The sequence below is a fragment of the Lethenteron reissneri genome, unplaced genomic scaffold (assembly GCF_015708825.2).
Source record: "Lethenteron reissneri isolate LAM-NWPU_2019-01 unplaced genomic scaffold, ASM1570882v1 scaffold_170, whole genome shotgun sequence".
Taxonomy (NCBI): Eukaryota; Metazoa; Chordata; class Hyperoartia; order Petromyzontiformes; family Petromyzontidae; genus Lethenteron; species Lethenteron reissneri.
Genome location: NW_026891443.1, coordinates 152,573 through 159,062, shown reverse-complemented (window position 1 = coordinate 159,062; position 6,490 = coordinate 152,573).

Here is a 6,490-nt window from a genome sequence, read left to right as displayed (position 1 = left end):
CTCACCCACCTACCCACCCACTCACTCACCCACCCACCCACTCACCCACCCACTCACCCACCTACCCACCCACTCACCCACTCACCCACTCACCCACCCGCTCACTTAAAACCATTCGCATCCCGAATCTGATTTCAACCTCAGTGCGATATCGATTCATGCCCCAATAGCGCCTCACTTCGAAGTCCATCGATCGGCACACAGACAAAGGCCCCCCGTGTAGCCTCACGTGGCCTCTAGGGGCAAGTGTTGTCAGTAGCGAGCAGCAGCAGCAGCGCCGGTGAATGAGACACAGACAAAGGTCCCCCGTGTAGCCTCTCGTGGGCTCTAGGGGCAAGTGCTGTCACTGGCGAGCATCAGCATCAGCACCTGTGAATGAGACACAGACAAAGGCCCCCCGTGTAGCCTCACGTGGCCTCTAGGGGCAAGTGCTGTCAGTAGCGAGCATCAGCAGCAGCACCTGTGAATGAGACACAGACAAAGGCCCCCCGTGTAGCCTCACGTGGCCTCTAGGGGCAAGTGCTGTCACTGGCGAGCATCAGCAGCAGCACCTGTGAATGAGACACAGACAAAGGCCCCCCGTGTAGCCTCTCGTGAGCTCTAGGGGCAAGTGCTACGGGCACTGTGACACACACAGAGCGGGTGACGTTGTCATCATCACGCTCGCACTCAACAAAGGTCACGGGTTGACCCTTGGGCCCTGACGATATTGCGTCAATTGCTGCTCATCGAGTTACCATCGACACAGACACAGACAAAGATCCCCCGTGTAGCCTTAACAGACTGCTGGGGCAAGTGCTGTTAGCGAGCACCTATGAAGGCCGGAACGGCACACGAGGGGGTGGGTGGCCAGCACCACGCCCGACCGCCTTTGTCTCCCCAGTGGCGATGTTCACTACACACCGGACCAGGTACTCATTTGAGGCTGAGTCGACCTAGGGGAGGCCCGGGACCGGTTCAGAAAATCGTCACCGGTGTTGGCCGTGAGCGGGAATCGAACTCGGGTCGATAGGTTCATAGCGCAGCGTAGCGCTGACCGCTACGCCAACACACAGACACACGCACACGTACACACACGTACACAGACACACATGTACACAGACACACACAGACACAGAGACACACACACACAGACACACACAGACACACAGATACACACAGACACACACAGACACAGACACACACACAGAGACACACACACACAGACACAGACACACACAGACACAGACACACAGACACAGAGACACACACACACAGGCACACACACACAGACACAGACACACACAGACACAGACACACAGACACAGAGACACAGAGACACACACAGACACAGACACACAGACACAGAGACACACACACACAGACACACACAGAGACACAGACACACACAGACACACACTCACACAGACACACACGTACACAGACACACAGACACACAGAGACACACACACAGACACACAGACACATCAACACACACGTACACAGACACACACCTACACACACACAGACACACACAGACACACACAGACACACACAGACACACAGACACAGAGACACACACACACAGACACACATCAACACACACACAGACACACGTACACAGACATACACACACACAGAGACACACACACACAGACACACACGTACACAGACATACACCTACACACACACACACAGACACACGTACACGTACACAGACACACACACGTACACAGACATACACCTACACACACACAGACACACGTATACAGACACAGACACACACGTACACAGACACACACACATGTACACACACACACCTACATACACACAGACACACATCAACACACACACATGTACACACACACACCTACATACACACATCAACACACACACACGTATATAGACACACACGTACACACACCAACACACGTATACAGACACACACGTACACACACCGACACACACACACAGACACACACCTACATACACACAGACACACATCAACACACACACACGTACACAGACACACACGTACACACACCAACACACACGTATACAGACACACACGTACACACACCAACACACACACAGACACACACCTACATACACACAGACACACATCAACACACACACACGTACACAGACACACATCAACACACGTACACAGACACACATCAACACACACACAGACACACATCAACACACACACAGACACACATCAACACACGTACACAGACACACATCAACACGTACACAGACACATCAACACACACACACGTACACAGACACACATCAACACACGTACACAGACACACATCAACACACACACAGACACACATCAACACACGTACACAGACACACATCAACACACACACAGACACACATCAACACACACACAGACACACATCAACACACACATGTACACAGACACACACCAACACACACACAGACACACATCAACACACACACACGTACACAGACACACACCAACACACACACAGACACACATCAACACACGCACATGTACACAGACACACACCAACACACACATATACACACATCAACACACACACGTACACACACACAACAACAACCGCCATTCGCCACTAAGTGGCGGTGACGTCACCACGACGCTTGTGCCAGGCCATGTGCACCTTGAGGCCACGTGAAGTGTCGAACGCCCGCTGGCAGGAGGTCACGGGGCAGACCCAGCAGGTGCCACGGGTCGACTGACCGAGATGACCGAGATGACTGGCCGATGCACCACCTGTGCCCCCTACTGTGCCAACTTGCTGTGCTTTAGCCACCCGGCGCTCCGCTCGTTGTTGTGAGCGTCGCTCCTCCGCCCTCCGTTGTTGCTGGAGGGCGACTGCCTCCAACTGCCCAGTAGCCTCAAGGTGCACCTAGCCTGGCACTGCCCAGTAGCAGCGTCCTTCACGAGCCTCCTCCACAGAGGCCGATCTTGACACCGCTGGTACCGGTCATCGGCAAGTCCACTCAGCTCCACGTCCTCCTGTACCACATCACTCCATCTCTTCTCCAGCCCGTGTCACTCACCCACACACTCACTCACTCACCCATCACTCCATCTCTTCTCTAGCCCGTGTCACTCACCCACACACTCACTCACTCACCCATCACTCCATCTCTTCTCTAGCCCGTGTCACTCACCCACACACTCACTCACTCACCCATCACTCCATCTCTTCTCTAGCCCGTGTCACTCACACACTCACCCACTCACTCACCCATCACTCCATCTCTTCTCTAGCCCGTGCCGCGCCGGTTCAAGCCCCCTCGATCCGGCCGAACAAAAGCTGTTTAGACATGCGGTGGCTGGGCATGCGGGCTACGTGACCCACCCAGCCAACGCAGCCTTGCCTGTCGGAGGAGCTCACCGATGGGACTTTGTCCAGATCTTCCAACACACACACAGGTCAACACACACACACACAGACACACACACACAGACACACGTCAACACACACACAAAGACACACACACACAGACACACGTCAACACACACAGACACACACACACAAAGACACACAGACACACACACGTCAACACACACACACAGACACACGTCAACACACACACAGACACACGTCAACACACACACACAGACACACGTCAACACACACACAGACACACATCAACACACACACAAAGACACACAGACACACGTCAACACACACACAAAGACACCAACACAGACACACACACAGACACACGTCAACACACACACAGACACACGTCAACACACCCACACACAGACACACGTCAACACACACACACACACGTCAACACACCCACACACAGACACACGTCAACACACACACACAGACACACGTCAACACACACACACACACACAGACACACGTCAACACACAGACACACGTCAACACACCCACACACAGACACACGTCAACACACACACACAGACACACGTCAACACACCCACACACAGACACACATCAACACACACACACGTACACAGACACACATCAACACACGTACACAGACACACATCAACACACACACAGACACACATCAACACACACACAGACACACATCAACACACGTACACAGACACACATCAACACGTACACAGACACATCAACACACACACACGTACACAGACACACATCAACACACGTACACAGACACACATCAACACACACACAGACACACATCAACACACGTACACAGACACACATCAACACACACACAGACACACATCAACACACACACAGACACACATCAACACACACATGTACACAGACACACACCAACACACACACAGACACACATCAACACACACACACGTACACAGACACACACCAACACACACACAGACACACATCAACACACGCACATGTACACAGACACACACCAACACACACATATACACACATCAACACACACACGTACACACACACAACAACAACCGCCATTCGCCACTAAGTGGCGGTGACGTCACCACGACGCTTGTGCCAGGCCATGTGCACCTTGAGGCCACGTGAAGTGTCGAACGCCCGCTGGCAGGAGGTCACGGGGCAGACCCAGCAGGTGCCACGGGTCGACTGACCGAGATGACCGAGATGACTGGCCGATGCACCACCTGTGCCCCCTACTGTGCCAACTTGCTGTGCTTTAGCCACCCGGCGCTCCGCTCGTTGTTGTGAGCGTCGCTCCTCCGCCCTCCGTTGTTGCTGGAGGGCGACTGCCTCCAACTGCCCAGTAGCCTCAAGGTGCACCTAGCCTGGCACTGCCCAGTAGCAGCGTCCTTCACGAGCCTCCTCCACAGAGGCCGATCTTGACACCGCTGGTACCGGTCATCGGCAAGTCCACTCAGCTCCACGTCCTCCTGTACCACATCACTCCATCTCTTCTCCAGCCCGTGTCACTCACCCACACACTCACTCACTCACCCATCACTCCATCTCTTCTCTAGCCCGTGTCACTCACCCACACACTCACTCACTCACCCATCACTCCATCTCTTCTCTAGCCCGTGTCACTCACCCACACACTCACTCACTCACCCATCACTCCATCTCTTCTCTAGCCCGTGTCACTCACACACTCACCCACTCACTCACCCATCACTCCATCTCTTCTCTAGCCCGTGCCGCGCCGGTTCAAGCCCCCTCGATCCGGCCGAACAAAAGCTGTTTAGACATGCGGTGGCTGGGCATGCGGGCTACGTGACCCACCCAGCCAACGCAGCCTTGCCTGTCGGAGGAGCTCACCGATGGGACTTTGTCCAGATCTTCCAACACACACACAGGTCAACACACACACACACAGACACACACACACAGACACACGTCAACACACACACAAAGACACACACACACAGACACACGTCAACACACACAGACACACACACACAAAGACACACAGACACACACACGTCAACACACACACACAGACACACGTCAACACACACACAGACACACGTCAACACACACACACAGACACACGTCAACACACACACAGACACACATCAACACACACACAAAGACACACAGACACACGTCAACACACACACAAAGACACCAACACAGACACACACACAGACACACGTCAACACACACACAGACACACGTCAACACACCCACACACAGACACACGTCAACACACACACACACACGTCAACACACCCACACACAGACACACGTCAACACACACACACAGACACACGTCAACACACACACACACACACAGACACACGTCAACACACAGACACACGTCAACACACCCACACACAGACACACGTCAACACACACACACAGACACACGTCAACACACCCACACACAGACACACGTCAACACACACACACAGACACACGTCAACACACACACACACAGACACACGTCAACACACACACACAGACACACGTCAACACACCCACACACAGACACACGTCAACACACACACACAGACACACGTCAACACACCCACACACAGACACACGTCAACACACACACACAGACACACGTCAACACACACACACAGACACACACACACACCCACATACACAGACACACACACACACACCCACACATACACACAGACACAGACACCCGTCAACACACACACACACAGACACACGTCAACACACACACACACAGACACACGTCAACACACACACACACAGACACACGTCAACACACACACACACACGTCAACACACCCACAGACACACCCACACACACAGACACACGTCAACACACACACACAGACACACGTCAACACACACACACACAGACACACGTCAACACACACACACAGACACACGTCAACACACACACACAGACACACACACACACCCACACATACACAGACACACACACATACACAGACACACACACACACAGACACCCGTCAACACACACACACACAGACACACGTCAACACACACACACACAGACACACGTCAACACACACACACACAGACACACGTCAACATACACACACATACAGACACACACAGACACA